The 19,292-nt window shown below is 38.6% G+C and overlaps 1 protein-coding gene across 5 annotated transcripts in view; it reads right to left on the bottom strand.

The window, feature by feature from the left end:
- Nucleotides 1-19,292, bottom strand: part of RASEF (RAS and EF-hand domain containing) — an 825,381-nt gene that overhangs the window by 428,873 nt on the left and 377,216 nt on the right. For all 5 annotated transcript variants that reach the window (XR_011966209.1, XR_011966208.1, XR_011966205.1 and 2 more), the window contains exon 19: nucleotides 2,218-2,274. The gene's annotated coding sequence lies outside the window, so the exon portion shown is untranslated. The remainder of the gene's footprint in view (nucleotides 1-2,217; nucleotides 2,275-19,292) is intronic.

Below are 19,292 nucleotides of genomic sequence, written 5' to 3' on the forward strand. Positions count from 1 at the left end.
GACAGGAGATGGTGAGCCTTGGGAAGACTTCTGGAGGACGCAATAGTTATATTTCAATATCTGTACAATTTATGATAAGTCATCCCAATCTCCAACTGGAGAATAATTTACAGAGAAAAAATACTTCCTAATTGTTAGAACAACCCCAAAACCAGAATGGATTGGCTTGGGATGACATTTGTTTACCTTGCGTGGAGGCTTTAAAGTCTAGAGGACTACTCAGGAATATTGTGCTACCACACTATTCAAGATCATGTTAAAGGAGATGATCACTAAAGTTCTCATATAATTTACATAATCATATAACTTTTGTAAATATTTTATGTAATTTATATAATTCTCTATTTATATATTCTCTATTTTTGGTTACTAAGAAAGAATAATTCATTGAAAGTCACAAACCTGTGTTCTAGTCTTGGCTCTGTTACTTATGGCTGTATGACCTTAAAAAAGTGACCTCTGGGAATCTCAGTTTCCTCATCTACCAAATAAGGGGGTTAGATGAAATGATCTCTAAGGCCCTTCCCACCTCTAACATTCAGAAATATTACTACCTCATGCTGAATGTTCATTCAAAGTATGTGAACGAGTATTCTTTCCCCCAAAAGCCTTAGTTCAGTTTTAAATTTTAATAGCTTAAAGCTACACTAAGACTTCTGGGACCCCCTATATAGTGCTGATAGTACATGATCAATGTCTCACAGATGAAGGTAACTTTTCCCTGACTCATCAAAGTATTCTTCAATTATGATAACCAGCAGGTTTTGTCAGATTGCAAGTAGAGGATTCCAGGTGTAAAGTTTAGATTCTGTTCAATTTACAGTTTTTATTGATCTTTTTTACTGTGTAACCTTAAGCAAGTAAGACTTAAGACTCTCATGCCCAAGGCTACAAGATGCTGAGCAGGTGCTGATCTCTATTGGTAGAGGGAATTTACATGCTAGGAATTCCTCTATATGAGGGATTCTTAACCTTTTTGTATATTTTGCTTTCCTTTAGAAATCTGATGAAGCTTATGAATTCCTTTTTTCAAAATACCTTTTTAAAGGCTTAAAAATAAAATATATAGGATTACAGAATAAACCAATTACATTGAAATATACTTAGCTGCATATTTAAAAATACATCATAGACTCCAGGTTAAGAACCCCTGCCTTTGACCAAATGAAAACAGGGTTTCAGGCTAAGAAAAAATATGTTCCCTCATTTCCTTACGGGATCATGTTTTCAAAGTTGTATAGGTAACTAGATGGCACATTGGATGCAGCACTGGGCCTGTAGTCAGGAAGACTTGAGTTCAAACTTGGCCTCAGATACTTACTAGCTATGTGAGCAAGTCACACAAACTCTCTGTCTCAGTTTCCTCAACTGTAAAATGGGGGTAATAATCTCACCTCCCAAGACTGTTTTCAGCATCAAATGAGATAATATTTGTAAATCCCTTAGCATAGTACTTATCACAAAGTAGGATATATAGAGATAGATAGAAGGATATATAGGAGATGGAAGGAGGGAAGGAAGGACGGATGGACGGAAGGAAGGAAGGAAGGAAGGAAGGAAGGAAGGAAGGAAGGAAGGAAGGAAGGAAGGAAGGAAGGAAGGAAGGAAGGAAGGAAAGAAGGAAGGAAGGAAGGAAATTATTTTACACCTTTTTTATGCTTATCAATGGAAAGGTCCTGAGACAGAGTATTCCAACATGTCTTTTAATCCAATTTAACAAGAATTTATCAAGTGCCTATTATGTGCCAGGCACTGATCTACAAAGACAAAAAGCAAGCCAAGCGCTTTCCTCAAGCAACATAGAGCCATAACTAGCTCATAGCTTTTTGGGTTATTCATAATATACCCTGCATCTATATCAGGAAAACTTCCCCAAATCTTTTTAGGAATCTCAAATAAAATAGATGTCATGTTGATTATTAACTGTCCAATCCTATTATTTCTTCAACTGAAATATTACACAACTCATCCCACTTCCTTGTTTTCAATGGTTTCAAGCTCTGTTTCTGGTGTGTGGCACCATCTTCCATGTGTTGGACAGGTGCATATAATGCAAAACAGCAGGATGCCCTTGCAGCTGCTATATGGTGAGCTCAGGAGGAGTAACTCCAAGGAGATGAAGTAGAATAAATATCATAAACACACAGTGAAGCCAAGCTCAAGTCAAGCAGCAACAGTTGGGGAATACTGAAAACCATAAGCAGCAGGAAGACTCACCTGGCATTTAGCAGACAAAAGTGTTGCCTCTCTCATTCAGCAAAGGCATGTTGCAACCTGCTGGGGGAAAGGGGCAGCATTAGATCCAGCAGCCATGCCAACAGTTGGATGCCACAGGGCAGTTTTCACCTGTGTGCATAAAAATGTGGGAAAAGCTTATAGGTCCATCGTTGTTTTTTTTTTAAATAGATTTTTATTGACATATTTTGTTTTAACATCTCCTATATTACCCTACAGATCCACTGCTAGAAAGTCATCTCTTCTAACAAAGATTTTAAAAAAGTAAACACTTCAATAAAACTGGTTGGTTGTTGTCCTTGGTGCTACAAAACAACCAAAATGCCAAGACTCTTCTGGCTGCGTCTGATCAATGTCTGACTGTGACTGATCAGACCAATATGAGCTCAGAAGATTTTACTGGCACAAATAGCCCATGTGAACATTTGGAGTATAGATGTTTCTAAATTTGCATTTGCATATCTCTGGTTTCTTTGGAGCTACTGCAATTCTGCTTTGCTCATACAGCACAGTACCTTCAATAAAACTAACAACCATGGTACTGTCTGACATTATCTACAATGTTCTACACTCAAACTTTCCCACCTCTGCAATAAAGAATATTTCTTCTTTGGAACCAAGCTTTGCATTAAAGTTTTGCAATATTAAATCCTGATCTCTTTGCCCTTGTTTTCTCCATTTAAAACATTATAGCCATTAGATACATTATTGTATTATGTTATAGTATTGTAGTCATTAAGTACATAGTTTTCCTGTTACTGCTTACTTCACTTTGAATCAGTTTATAAAATTTTTTTCATGATACACTCTATTCATCACAATCATTATTGTTTACAGAATAGTGCTATCACATTACATCCATGTACTAATTGCCACATATTTAGCTTTCATAATATATGGTTATCTACTTTGTTTCCAGTTCTCTGTTGATATTTTTAAAAAGTTCTAGTATAAGTATCTTGGTATATATAGGACCTTAAGTTTTTATCACTTATTTCTTTTAAATATATATCTTGCAGTAGAATATCTGGATTAAACCCAGTATTATCGCTACTAGGACTGTATCCCCAAAGATCATAAAAATGGGAAAGGGTCTCACATGCACAAAAATATTTATGGCAGCTCTTTTTGTGGTGGGCAAGAACTGGAAATCAAGGGGATGCCCATCAATTGGAGAATGGCTGAATAAATTATGGTATATGAATGTAATGGAGTACTATTGTGCCATAAGAAATCATGAACAAGAAGACTTCAGAGAGGCCTGGAAGGACTTATATGACCTGATGCTGAGTGAAAGGAGCAGAACCAGGAGAACTTTGTGCACAGCAACGACCACAGTGTGCGAGAGTTTTTTCTGGTAGACTTGGAATTTCATAATAATGCAAGAACTTCTTAAAAAAAAAAAATCCCAATGGTGGCTCTCAAGGCAAAATGCCTTCCACACTCAGAGAAAGAAATATGGAAGTCATTCGCAAAATGTAGCAGATCATGTTTGTATATGTGTATGTTTTTGTGTATCATGTTTTGATTTGTTATATGATTTCTTCCATTTATTTTAGTCCAACTACATAGCATGACTATAGTGAAAATGTACTCAATAGGAAAGTATATGTAGAACCTATACAGAATTGTATGCAGTCATGGGGAGGGAGGGGGTAGTGGGGAGTAGGTGTGGGGGGGATAAAATCTCAATTGTATGGCAGTGATTGTTAAACATTAAAAAAAAGAAAAAAAAAAGAATATCTGGATTAAGTGGTATGGGGATTTTAGCCACAATTCCAAATTGTTTTCTGTAGGACCTAGACAAATTCACAGCTCTACCAATCATGTATCTTTCCATATTCTGTGATACTGATTTTGCATATTTTGTCATCATTACCAACCTAAGAGTTGTTTTGATTTGTAATTCTCTTATTATTATTGATGCGAAACATTCTCTCATATGGATATTAGTTTGTAATTCTTTTGAGAACTATTTTCTAACAGGGAATAGCTTTTGATAAGGTCATAGAATTTTAGCTTTGGAAGGAACCTTAGAGTCCATTTAACCCATCCTTTCTTGTAATGCAAGAATCTCTTTTGTGGAATCCCTGATAAGAGGTAGTATCCTGTGAAAAGGCAACATTTTTCAGCAAGATTCAATGAGGACAATGCATCCCTCTGAGAGAGACCCTGGGCTATAACTTCTTATCTCAGTGTAGCTCTTACTTCAACTACTCCCTTTGGTTTTTCTGATTTCGATACAGGTCATCAACTATGTCTCTCTCTGAACTTCCTGAACCTCTGAACCTATTTAAAGCTCCACGTTCAGTAAGGGAATTGATCATGCCCTAACTTAGGAAAGGTAACTTACTATCCTCACATAGCTCCCCTTCCCAGCATCCACCATTGCCTACCTTACCTGTGCTCTATGTTTTATTCCAGGATGCCCTTTGATATAACAACTATCATCTGTGTCACTCAAAGTAAATTTATTTTCTGTCATCATTGTGACATCTAGGTCAAGCTACATCCACATGATAGTAATCTCTCTCTCTCTACCCTTCTTTCCGTCTTCTCTCTCCCTTTCTCTGTCTATCTCTCTGTTCTCTCTGTCTCTCCTCTTCTTCCTCCTCTCCCCCTAGAAATCTTATCCATCACCAACCTAAAGAGAGCTCTTTCTTCTTTGAATTATCATGGCACATCATACTCTCAAATGCTACTTTGTATACAATACCTATCACCCCTACCAGACAATCATGAAGAATGTGCTGGTTGAGTGACTAAACTATTTTTTTTCTTGTGTGTTCAAAATACATATCCCAGAATTTGCTTTTCCGCAAATTCCACCATTCAGTTCCACTGATTTCATCTTTGGTCATTTACCATTCTTATCACCAGCACAACAAAGGAATAGCTCAAGCTATTGTGTATCCAAAGTGCATCAAGACTTTACCAAAGTCTTTACTGACCTTGAAGTGTGAGTGTCCTAGGTACATGGGACTATGTTTAGCAAAAGAGGAGAGAAGGCTCCTCAGAGGTGACCTTGAACACTAACTGATTTAAAAAATATGGCAGGAAAACCACCTTGGCCCCTAGCTGTTTTTTCCCCTCCTCCTTACTCCCTCAGAGAAAACTAAGTAATTCAGCCAGAGATCACTAGAGGCCTTAAAACAAGATAGATCATTTTACTTATGTAATTTGGCTTATACTTTATCCAATTTTATTTATCTAATTTGTCTCCTTTAATTGGATCACAACTTTTTTGAGGGCTGGGGCCAGGCCACGTGATAGTGATAATATGTCACATTTTATAGAACACTTCAAAATACAAAATACTGTCTATATATGTGCAGTCACTTTATAAATAATAAATATGATAAAAACACAACGTATTTATAGAGAATTTTCAGATTTTACAAAGTGTTTTCCTCACAAAGTTCTGGTAAGGTAGGCAGTATAAGCACTGTTGTCTCTATTTTACTGATGAGAAAACAAACGTTACACAGCTATTCAATGACAAGGTTAGAACTTAAGCCCAGGCATCCTGACTCCAAGTGCATTATTCTCCTCACTGTATCACACAAACTCTTGTATACGCCTTTGGATCACCATAGCATGTATCACAGTATTAAGCACATAGTAGGCATTTGAAAATACTTGTTGATTGAATGATGGATAGATTGATAGATTATCCATAAACTTTACTTCTTCAGAGTGAATTATTTCAAGGTTAGTAAACATCACTCTGAATAGCAGCCAATTTATTTTCTGGGTGGAATACTCTAGCTAATGGACAGGGAGCAAAGCTGACAGCAAAATGTCCAGTTTCCCTCATCTTTACCTTTTCGTTACCAGACTGGGTCAATGCCTCTCTATACTACAGATTTTTCCATCCACTAAATAGGGATGATGCCCTTTCCAAAAGCATAATGTTGAGTTCCTTGGCTTAGAAATGTTTCAGGAATACAAGGATTACAGAAGGAACATGATGCTAATAAATCCTTTAGGGATAAGATTTCTACACTGGGTCTTCTTTATTCCAGTAGGATGTTTCATCTCATTCTATTAACATAAATGGTCTCATGAATGGATGCATGATACATGGCATAGAGGTGACCAAAGGTTCTCAAAGGTTATGCCAATAGAATGCAAGACCTTGCAGCTTTTATCAAGTGGGAAAATATAATGTATGACTCATTGTCCTAGGACCAATCTAGCCATGCTCAGAGAAACTCATGAGTTGCAATTGGCCTTAATGGGAAGAGCACCCACACTACTGAAATGTTACATCCTTGAAAGACTGACATATACTTTTAATCACAACAAGGTACTCTGGGGGAAAAAAGTCAAGTAGGTTGCTACAGATTTCGTTTGTATCTCCAATAAAAGGATCTTAAGTCAAGGAAACAATTAGAACTTATACCACTATAAATTCATTGATGGGCGTACTTTGACTATTTGTGAAATTAAATTCAGAGAGCAATTATTAAGCACCTAATTGCTGAGGATACAATGTAAACAAGAAAGCAAACAGTGATAAAGGGATGACTCAATGACTACTTTCTATAAACAGGTTTAATGACTGTGTATTTGATATTCTTTAATGTTTGAGAGTCACTGAAAACACAGAGGAAAAGAATCTAGTAGAATAATTTATTAGACATAGAAAAGACACAAATAAACCACTTGTAGAACAAAAGGGAAAGGGGGAAGGTGAACTGTTATATCTTCAAAATCAATGTGCAGATGAAAGTCAATAGGAGAAAGTAGTGAAGGATCGGTGGAGGGTAGTAATTCCTAAACCATCTTCTTCTCTGGGCTGGGCAAGACAGTACAGAAAAATAACACATCAGTAAAAATAATGTATACTATGTGTAGGAAAGGGAAAGTCTGCATGTAAATGAAGGGTTTGTGAGATTATTACCAGCAAGATAGTACTTCATACTGATAAAAAAAAATTCTACTTGGGTTTATCTTCATAAAAGTCTGACTCAACAAAGATTGTCTCAAATGTCAATTGTCAGGATTCACCCATAAAAAAAGCAAGTCAGAAAATGACTTAGAACAGAGAACACAACAATTTTATGCTTATAAGAACTCAAGGTATAAGAAATTCATGTGAATATAAATGAGGAGCTAAAATAAAAAATAAAATACTTCAGCTGAATCCAAAAAGGAAAAACTTGCTATCATTATTCATATGAGAAAATAATGAACACATCCCACCAAGAGAAACAATTAAGAAACAAAATTATAATTATTAACAATATAAACATTAAATGAAAATGCATCAATGGCACAACCATCAAGTGCTTAAATGAAATGCTAATAGAAATATTAAGAGAACCAGCTATTAAGTCATTCATTGCAGGCAGTTTTAGAGTTGTTTTGCAAGAGGTTGACAAATATAAAAAGAAGAAAATTATAGAATTAGATATAAGGTTAAAAAATTGAGGTGAGGGGGCGGAGCCAAGATGGCAGAGTAGAAAGACGCACATACACATAGCTCCGAACCCACAACCCACAGAACGGCTAGAGGGGAGTAACTCACGGCGAATTCTGCACCCAGAGGCCACGGAATATTGGAGCGAGGGAGATTTCTGTTCCGGAGAGACCTGCAAACCTCTCGCGGGGGGTCCTTCGCGCTGTGGACTGGGCGCCGGGATGGGGAGCAGAGGGCAGCCCTGAAGCGGCTGCGACACCATGAGGAAAACATCCGAGCGGGCTACGGAGACGGGATCTCCAGCGGCCACACGGGTCCCTCCACCCACAGAGGGACCTGCAAACCTCTCGCAAAAGGTCCGTCGCGCTGCAGACGCAGAGCCCAGTCCAGACCTGTGGCAGCCGGGGCTCCGAGAGGTACAGATTCGAGCAGGCTTCAGGGACGGGATATCCAGCGGCGGCACAAGCCCCCCCACCCACAGGTGACAAGGGTCGGTGAGAGAGTCTCTTTGGCGGGTTGAGAGGGGAGTGGGGTGGCCCCATGGCTCGGGACCCCCTGGGAGATAGAAGCTAAGAGGCGTCTGCAGACAGGGGCTCCCCAAGCGGGCGGGAGCCTGGATCCATTGTGGAAGGTCTGTGCATAAACCCCCCCCCCCCCCCCCGAGGGAACGGTGCCTAAGAGCCGGCCCTGCCCCAACCTGACCATCTGAACTTAATTCTCACACTGAATAGCAGCCCTGCCCCCGCCAAAAGCCCTAAGGCGGGAAGCAGCATTTGAATCTCAGTCCCCAAACGCTGGCTGGGAGGATCAGGAGGTGAGGTGGGTGTGAGGAGAATATTCAGAGGTCAAGCCACTGGCTGGGGAGAATGCCCAGAAAAGGGAAAAGAAATAAAACTATTGAAGGGTACTTTCTTGGAGAAAAGACACTTCCTCCCTTCCTTTCTGATGAGGAAGAACAATGCTTACCATCAGGCAAAGACACAGAAATCAAGGCTTCTGTGCCCCAGCCCACCCAATGGGCTCAAGCCATGGAAGAGCTCAAAAAGAATTTTGAAAATCAAGTTAGAGAGGTGGAGGAAAAACTGGGAAGAGAAATGAGAGGGATGAAAGAGAAGCATGAAAAGCAGATCAGCTCCCTGCTAAAGGAGAACCAAAAAAATGTTGAAGAAATTAACACCTTGAAAACTAGCCTAACTCAATTGGCAAAAGAGGTTCAAAAAGCCAATGAGGAGAAGAATGCTTTCAAAAGCAGAATTAGCCAAATGGAAAAGGAGATTCAAAAGCTCACTGAAGAAAATAGATCTTTCAAAACTGGAATGGTACAGATGGACGCTAAGGACTTTATGAGAAAGACAGATATCACAGAACATAGCGAGAAGATTCGAAAAATGGAAGATAATGTGAAATATCTTATTGGAAAAACAACTGACCTGGAAAACAAAATCAGGAGAGACAATGTAAAAATTCTGGGACTACCTGAAAACCATGATCAAAAGAAGAACCTAGACATCATCTTCCATGAAATTATCAAGGAAAACTGCCCTGAGATTCTAGAACCAGAGGGCAAAATAAATATTCAAGGAATCCGCAGAACACCGCATGAAAGAGATCCAAAAAGAGAAACTCCTAGGAACATTGTGGCCAAATTCCAGAATTCCCAGGTGAAAGAGAAAATATTGCAAGCAGCTAGAAAGAAACAATTCAAGTATTGTGGAAATACAATCAGGATAACACAAGGTCTAGCACCCTCTACATTAAGGGATCGAAGGGAATGGAATAGGATATTCCAGAAGTCAAAGGAACTAGGACTAAAACCAAGAATCACCTACCCAGCAAAACTGAGTATAATACTTCAGGAGAAAAAATGGTCTTTCAATGAAATAGAGGATTTTCAAATTTTCTTGATGAAAAGACCAGAGCTGGAAAGAAAATTTGACTTTCTAACACAAGAATGAAGAGAACCATGAAAAGCAGAACAGCAAAGAGAAGTCATAAGGGACTTACTAAAGTTGAACTGTTTACATTCCTACATGGAAAGACAATATTTGTAACTCTTGAAACATTTCAGTATCTGGGTACTGGGTGGGAGTACATACACACACATGCACACACGCACACATACATACATAGAGACAGAGTGCACAGAGTGATTTGAAGAGGATGGAATCAAATCTTAAAAAAAAAATGAAATCAAGCAGTGAGAGAGAAATATTGGGAGGAGAAAGGGAGAAGTTGAATGGGGCAAACTATCTCTCATAAAAGAGGCAAGCAAAAGACTTATTAGTGGAGGGATAAAGAGGGGAGGCAAGAGAAAAACATGAGGTCTACTCTCATCACATTCCACAAAAGGAAAGAATAAAATGCACACTCATTTTGATAGGAAAACCTATCTCATAATACAGGAGAGTGGGGGACAGAGGCATAAGCAGGGTGTGGGGGAGGATGGAGGGGAGGGCATGGGGAGGAGAATGCAATCCAAGGCCGACACTCATGGGGAGGGAAAGGATCTTAAGAGAATAGAAGTAATGGGGGACAGGATAGGATGGAGGGAAATATAGTTAGTCCCATACAGCACAACTAGTATGGAAATCATTTGCAAAACTGCACAGATTTGGCCTATATTGAACTGCTTGTCTTCCAAGGGGAAGGGGTGGAGAGGGAGGGAGCTAAAGAAGTTGGAACTCAAAGTGTTAGGATCAAATGTAATGTTCTTACCACTGGGAAATAAGAAATACAGGTTAAGGGGTTAAGAAAGCTATCTGGCCCTACAGGACAAAAGAGAAGACGGAGACAAGGGCAGGGAGGGAGGATAGAGGAGAGAGCAGATTGGACACAGGGGCAACTAGAATGCTTGGGTTTGGGGGGGGAGGGGAATAAAAGGGGAGAAAATTTGTAACCCAAAATTTTGTGAAAATAAATGTTAAAAGTTAAATAAAAAAAAAAATTGAGGTGAACTTCCCCATCAACTTTAGAAACTACTAAATGATAACCACAGTATATAAATATTTTCCAAGTTTACATGTAACTTCTAAAAAATACTTAGTCATTAAAGCATAAATAACTCAAAAAATGCAGAAATCTCAACCATATCCTTTAAATTTTACAATTAAATACAAAGTGAAATTAATTAAGAAAATTTTTTTTTAAATGCACACCTAAATGTGAAATGCAGATTCTCTAGTGTCTCCTAACTCAAGTATCATATAGTAAGACAAGGTCCAGATTTCTAAATCAGGAAAAGAAGAGTATACACCAACCTCACCAACGTCTATTGATGTGATAGATCAATAGATAGACAGACAGACAGACAGACAGACAGACAGACAGATAGATAGATAGATAGAGATCTCCAATAAATTACTGGCAAAGATATTGCAATATATGCAATATACAAAGATCCATTATACTTAAATTTATATCAGGAATGCAAGAATGTCTCATTTTAGGAAAATATTAGCATAATTTTCATAATAATAGCAAAAAACAAAAATCAAACAATTACAATAATTATTCACAAAAATTCTCTAACTTAAGTAAAACTTCCTTTATGTTACAGAAACTAAAAAAAAAAAAAAGGAATGAAAGGTCCTTTGTTTAATATGACCTGAAATACTTACCTAAAAGTGAGAACTAGAGTTATTGCAATATATCTTCCACTACAATTTGCACTCCCACAGCAAGGACTATCTATGCTTTTCTCTTTGTATCTCCAGTACTTAACACAGTGCTTTTCACATGTAAAGAAAGACAAAAAATATGTTTCCATCCATTCATATTACAAATGTCACCTATAGAAACAGAAATAATGAAAACCAAACATGACAATAAATATTAGGAAATGGGAGGCAAAAATTAACAAGTTTTACAAATAACATGAAGTTTTATTTAGAAAACCTTAAGGAATAAAAATAAACAGGTAGGTAGGTAGGTGGGGGGAAGAAAGAGAGAGAGAGAGAGAGAGAGAGAGAGAGAGAGAGAGAGAGAGAGAGAGAGAGAGAGAGAGAGAGAAGAAAATGAAAAACTCCAGCAAAATACTTGGATGAAAGGAAATGTGACACAGAAAAGAGGGAACTGACTTCAGAATCAGGAGGGCCTGGTTCAAATCCTGCTGTGTGTGTGTGTGTGTGTGTGTGTGTGTGTGTGTGTGTGTGTGTGCCAATCCTCTAGGCAACTTTATAAAACTACAAATTACAGAGAAGGTATTGATCCACATTAATAGAGACAGTATCTCAATGAAAATTACCTGCATCGATGAAATCATGAGTCAATTAAAATATAGGGGGAAAAAAGAACCAAATAAAAAATAAATCTATAAAGGACTCATAGGAGCCTATAAACTATCCAAAATAGTCTCCCTCCCCCTATGCATCCCACTTTTCCCTAGGGACTAATTCACTCTTTCAGAACCATACTTCTACCTTCCAGGATCACAACTGGAAATAAGTGACTGGCTTTCCAAGGGACCTACAGTGAAGGGAACAATCCTTATACTTAAATATAAGTCCTGGTTTCTTCATTAAATATATAAATCTCATTATCTTAGAGTCACTGATAAGTGATAATTGAATCGGATAATTGATACTTGATTATGAAACTAATTGACATTTGAATATCTGATAATTGAACTGACTTGGGTCCCAATTCATATATGCTACCATGCTTCTGCCTATACTTTATTCTTGCCAGAAGACATTCCTCAGAAGGCATTATGGTTGTACTTACGTGAGCTGTCTACACTTGCTCTTCCCATGATATGAAGACCTTTTTTTTAACAACTCACTTTTCAAGGTCACAGTCATTGATTTTGGTACAGGATGACACACACAAAATGCTAGGGTAAACATCATGGGACTCATGTAGTTCACTTTCCAGTAATGAAACTACTTGACCTAACGTCATCATATTTGAATTGGGTTTAAGAGATCCATCAGTCTCCTCTGGCCCTTGGCTTCTCAGTTTATGAAATAGCAAATACTCAATTCCAAAGAAAGTAGTAAGGCATAATGAGTGTCTTTTGGGGCGGGGGAGACAAAGTGAGATCTTTAGGCGAGAGAAACTGCCTAAAGTCAGTATAAAAGCTGGCAACTCACTCTGAGTATAAAGAAACTTAAAGAGTATATATCAGGACTCCATTAGCCAAAGCCTAGTAAATACAGAAATTTAATAAAATTAGTTTAATGGACAACAATCTTGTACTTTGAAAGCCTATGTAATGATCACATGAAACAGAATAAAAGCAGAAGCCTTTTTAGACTTTCAAGGAAATTAGAGGATAATTATTTCTGCAGTAATATCACAAGTACTTTTAAAAAGCTATAATATATTTAAATAAACTAGACTGTGATATAATTCCAAGTGACAGACAAAACACCCCATGTATAAAGATACTACTATTTTAAATTTATCTATCCAAAAAGTAAATGAAAACATTGCAAAAATAGTCAAACAAAAAAAAAATGGAGACAATTACCCAGGATAAGATAAATAAAAATGTCATAGTTATCAAGGACTTAAGACATGGTTTAACTCAAAGGGAAAAGCATATTTGAGCAGAATATTTTTTGTGAAAAGCAAGGGTAGAAACCAAAAAAAAAAGTTGGTTCTCTGCATTTTATTGTAGCATTCCTTCTGGGCTACTCCCCCAAACTTGTAACTGAACTGGCAACTTTAATGTGTCAAAGTCATTTGCTACCTTGACTTCCAGGAATAATTAATACTATAATCCACAAGCTAGTGCCCCACCCCTTCTTATTACCAATGAACCAATAGACTCAATTAACTCTTACAAAATGTCACAGCAAGAATAGTAATTAGTCCATCAGTTAACAAGCATTTTTAAGTAGGATGTTCTGGGCAAAATGTTAAGAAAGGCAGATAGATAGATAAATGGATGGATGGATGGATGGGTGGATGGATGGATAAATAGATGTAGATATATACACATATGTGTCTGTGTGTGTGAGTGTGTATAGATAGACAGGAAGACAGATGGAGATAGAGAGAGTGACAGAGAGACAAAGACAGACAGAGACAGACAGGCAGACAGACAAAAACAGATGCCTCAAGGATCTCACATTCTAATGAGGAAAGGGGAAAAAAAACAAGCAGATAGCTGTAAATACAAGAAATATACAGTAAAACTGGAAGGTAATCTCAAAGGGAAGGCTGAGAGGTTGAGGAGGGAGGTGAGTATCCAAGAAAGACTTCAGGCAGAAGTTGCCACTTGAGCTGAATTGTGAAGGAAACCTGGGGATACAAGAGGTGGGGGTGAGGAGGAAGAGCATTCCTGACATAGATGACAGCAAACAAAATGGCAGAGTTGGGAAAGTGAATCTCATGCTTGAGAAGAAAGCCAGTATAATTGGTTTATAGAGTATGTGAAGAGGAGTAAATTGTTAGAAGACAGGAAAGATAGGAAAGGTTACATTGTGAAGGGCTTCCAATGCCAAATAAAAGATTTCTTTTTCATGCTGGAGGTAATGGGGAGCTACTGGAGTTTATTGAGTAGTGGGAATGGCACAGTCAGATGTGAACTTTAAGAAAATCACAGAAGCAGCTTAGCAGAGGGTGGACTTGAGGCAAGGATACTGATTAGGAAGCTATTGCAATACTCTGTCCAATGGGAGGTAATGCAAGGTCTGCCCCAGCATGATAGTTGTATGAGTGGAAGAGAAAAGGACCTGTAAAAGAGATATTTTGAAAGGACAAGACTTGACAACAGATAGACAATGTGGGATGAGTAGGAGAGGAGTCAAGTTGACAACAGTATTTTGAGCCTGGTAACTGGAAGGATGATGGTCATAGAAAACCATAGAAAAAGGGATATCCAGTGGGCAAATTCCTGTGGTGACCATGACCCTTCTTTTGACCTAGTGCTCCTCCATATATTGATATGCAATGCAATTGTCCCTGGGCCACCTCTTCTCCAGGGCACTATTGCTATGGCAACCTTCTTGTGGGTCTACCTTGCCTCCCAATCCTTGTGGGGATGAGAGTTAGACTGCACCTGCTCCACATGTGATTGTACATACATATGGTTGCTCTGACCTCTGCACTCCCACATTCAATTGGTTTTGCCCCAAATGACAACATTCCCAAATAAGGCTCTGTTCCAGGAAATAAAATGCCTTGACTAAAGGTCACTGGCAAATGACAAGAGTTGGGACTTCTGAGTCTTCTTATGCTATACAATTCTGTCTTCCACAAAATTTCTGATTTGAGCTCAATCAATCATCAGTCAATAAGTATTTATTAAGTACCTACTATTGGGCAGCTATGTGGTGAAGTGGATGGAGTGCTGGACCTAGAGTCAAGAAGGCTCAACCTCCTAAAATCAAATTTGACCTGAGACATCTACTAGCTTTGTGACACTTAACCCCTTTTGCCTCAGTTTTCTTATCTATAAAAGGAGCTGGAGAAGGAAATGGAAAACCACTCCAGTATCTTAGCCAAGAAAACCCCAAATGGGGTCACAAAGAGTTGGACACAATTGAAAAATGACTGAACAACATCACTTATCAGGCCCTGTAGTAGGTACTGGGGACACAAAGACAAAAGTGAGATAGTTCTTGACTTGAAGAAACTTAGATTTCAAAGTCTCAGAAGAAAAGTTGCAAGATAAATCCAAATATAAGATCATCTTTCTCTTTTTTTTTTATTGCAATAGTCCAACTTCCAGATATAATAGAGTTTTCATTTTTTTTATAAGAATATAATCTTGGATTGAGACCTTATGCCCTAATCTACAGAGGGGAGTCAATTTTTATGTTTGAGTTATAAATCCTTGAAAATACTGGATTTCTATGGGAAGTGCTGACACCATCTTAACTCTAGCATTTTGAATGGCGATGCTATAACTAAGCTTCGATCTCCTTTGAAAAAAAAGAGAGAGGTTATTGTTCAATGAACTGCTCTGTCATTTGCTGTAGTGATTCTTAATTGTGTCTCATTACAGCAAGATGATCATTACTCTACTTGTCTATCTGATTTAGAGACCACTAAAAGTGTCTTGTAACGCGCAGCCGTCTCCTATACAACAGTCCTCTGGCTCTCACCCTCATTACTCAGAATCTGTCCAATTATTTGTCATTAAAGTAATAAAAAGGACTGCAGCAGAAAATGTGGGAGGTAACCGTTGGAGGTCTGCCCAGAAAAAAAAATGCAAACTGTTTTCAAGGCACTGGGAAGGTGACATCGTTAATTAAGTGTTGGAGAATATGCAAATCAGTCTCCCTCTCAAGAGACTGTAATAAAACTGAGAAAACATTATTATCACTGCAAGGAAGGGGAGGCAGAGTTACCCAATCAAGAAGATTTTGTCAGTTTCTGATGATGGCTAAACTAGGGAGAGAGCTTGGGAAAGAGCTGAAGAAGGACGGATGTTCAGGGAGATTGAGTGCTCTAATGCTACCAGGGTTCAGAATTAAGGTGTCAACATGGAGGGCCGCCAGATTATAACTTTTAATGAGAGATGTTTGTCTAATCACAGGATTTGCACACCCAATTTCCTCTGCAAAATGACTTACTAATAAGCAAGCAGTGTTTTTGTAGGTTAAAGGAAGGGGAGAGGAAGTGTGGGGAGGGTGGCAGCTGGCAAATTAGGCATCCTGGGTGCTGTACTCAAAGTGCCAATGAACCAAAACCCTGGGAAGCAGCAGAATACTCATTTGTCAACAAGCATCTACTGAACACTGACTGGATGCATGGGGGGTAAGTTGAAAAACAGTTTGTGCTGACCTAGTACAAGGGGAAACATTAAAGAAATGAAAGAAAACACTACTGATGGTTGTAAAAGGCTTTCTTCCCAACCTTTTATTGAACATCATAATCGTGACCTTTCCATGGTTTGGAATGTCCATCCCTATGAAGGTGATAGGCATTATTTTCCCTTTTTTCACACAGGGAAACAAAAGAAGGGGCCCATCATTTTAAGGAATGCCACATAAGGTACAAATGACCTCACACTTCCGTATTTCGGTGAAAGCTTGGATTGATGAGAAAAGTAGAACTACATACTTCTATATAATGCATTTTCTACTACATCTTAGCGTCATCCTTTTCCCAATCAGAAAGCCAGGCTTTATAACAGTAAAGTGACTCTTTAATTACTGAATTCTAGCTGATTTCTCCCATATTCCCATATCAGCATGGTGTAGCACATCTCTCCCATCCTAATCTATAAGGACAGAAATACAGTTCTCACCCTAACAATGACATCATATAGTATGACTACAAATACTAATGTCCCGAGACATGATTCTAAAGAGGAGCCAACACAGTAACTCTATTTGCTGAGTTCCCTGCTATTTGTAAAAACACTGTCCTAAGAGCTGGGGACACAGAGATGAAATAAATGACAATTATCTCTGCCCTCAAAAAGTTTATATTCTACTGTGGCCATAGATCATAAACTCAAATTGGATTTATTATCTCAGTGATTTGGAAAGTCTCTGCCATGATTCAGATCAAAGCCCATACAGGCCTTTGTATTTTTTGTGTTTCATGGCTTCCTATGGTCAAAAAAATTCATCTTGACATGGCTGACCTGCAAATGATGATTCTAGGTTTGTCGTTAGAAAACAGACCGTTTGCTGCTGAAACTATACTCAAAACCTTTCCAAAATCCATGTGGTAGAACCTCTCAGAGCTTACATTCTACAGGCATGACCATAGTCTTCAAGAATCCAGGGAAGCCTCACTCCTAAACTAAGAAATGAAATTAGGACTTGCAAATAAGAAAATCTAATAAGTAGGCTCAAAGTAGACAGACAAAACATGGATTAGGAATAAGGGGACCTGGGTTCTAATCCTGCCTCTGCCACTGAATACTCTTTAGAACATTGAATGAGATCTGCTTTATCCCTGGAGCCTCAGTTTCCTCATCTGTAAAATGAAGGGTGAGGGCAGACTGCATGTCCTCTAAGATTCCTCCCAGCTTTAACTCCATCATCCTGAATTCAGGGGAAGAGAGAGGTGAGTATGAACAACTGGAGAGGGCTAGGAAGAGAAGGCAATTCCTAAGCTAAACCTCAAGGAGCTAAAGATTTTAATTCTCTCTGTTGCAGGGTGATGGGAGTTTTCTGTGATTCAGGGGGCCCTATTCAGCAACAAAGTCCATTAAATAAGCAGGCATTGTTTTGGGGTAATGTTTCAGGATCTCCCCCTTCTTTGAGTTGTTCCAACTTAACTTTCCCAGGGAGCCAGGAGCCCTTGAATCAAGTTACAGCTCCCTTCTCTCTTCTATGCTCTCTGCTTCTCTGTACAGAAGGAAAGCTATTATTTGCCCACTTTAAAGGACAGTTGTGAAAAGGAGCCAGTAAATGAGTATAATGTTCTCTGGAAATACAAGGCACTATGTAAATGATGGATAATTACCAAGCACACACTGAGCATTATGCAAAGTGCTCTGGAGTTTTTCAGGGTTGCAGCCCACTGAACTGCATCACTCTGATGCCCAAATAATGAATTACAGCCCATTTAGGAATCCACTGTGTGTTTAATATGAACGCCCAGCTCCCCTCAGTTCCTGGGCCATGACAGCAGGGGAATGCATCAGGTGGGGTTGGCTGCACTCAGATTCCCTACATTAAGGCTAATATATTGGCTGTACCTGACTGCAGCCTCCAAAGAAGGTTCTTACTTATGGGTTGGTCACCCAACGGGGAAGAATTTATTTGAAAAGTGACCTTGTCTTATGTAGCCTCGGTAGGTTGAGTATAAAAGGAGATAATGCACTGATTGAAGCAAGAGAATAGAGGAACACATTCATCTCCCAGCCTTGGACTAAGTCTGATCTGGTTGGATATTATACCTTATCATCTTTTAAAAATCCTCTGCTTTCCTCCTCCCCTCTTCAGGTGTTCTGATCAACTTTCCTGCCTATTGTTGGAAGAAGACATCGTGATTTAATAGCAGGGAGACCAGACTTGGGAACAGGTAAGAACTAGGTTTATATCCCATCTTTGACATTCAATAATGATGGGACCTTGAACACTTTGCTTGACCTCTTTGAGCCCAAGTATCTTCATCTGTAAAGTGAAGACAATGCTACTTACACTGCCAACCTCATGGGGTTGCTGTGAGTTGTCCATTTTGTAAACCTACACAAATGAGTTATCATTACTATTTCTATTATGTGATCTCCCCAAAGAATACAAACACATTTTTTTTTATATTGCATGGTGACATAATTATTTTTTCTCTTCTTTCTCACTCAGATTGAGTCTCCCAGTCTTCGCCAGTCTAGAAGTACAGGACTTGCTCCCAGGATTGTCCTACTGCTACTACAGGGGAGTTTTGACCCACTCTATTTCCAACATGGATTTATTCACCCCTACATAAGTAACCTGTTAGACAACCCCCACAGGGTTCACTGCATTGCCAAACTTAATGAAGACACTTAAGTGGCAGAGCCTATTGCAAGAGATCTGTCAGCCTCAGCTTTTACCCAGTAGCTAGGATTTCAGGCATGTGTCACCATATGTCGACCATATGCTGACCTGTCTTCATGAAGTTATTTCTTATTAGAACTGGGATTATATTTGTATTGTAGACTTTCAAAGCAACACTATCATTTTAAACAGAAAATACTCATAAGAAGTCAAGGTTCTGACTAGTAAAATATGCACCTGGG

Source organism: Notamacropus eugenii, chromosome 1, assembly GCF_028372415.1.
Source record: "Notamacropus eugenii isolate mMacEug1 chromosome 1, mMacEug1.pri_v2, whole genome shotgun sequence".
In the NCBI taxonomy this organism is placed as follows: domain Eukaryota; kingdom Metazoa; phylum Chordata; class Mammalia; order Diprotodontia; family Macropodidae; genus Notamacropus; species Notamacropus eugenii.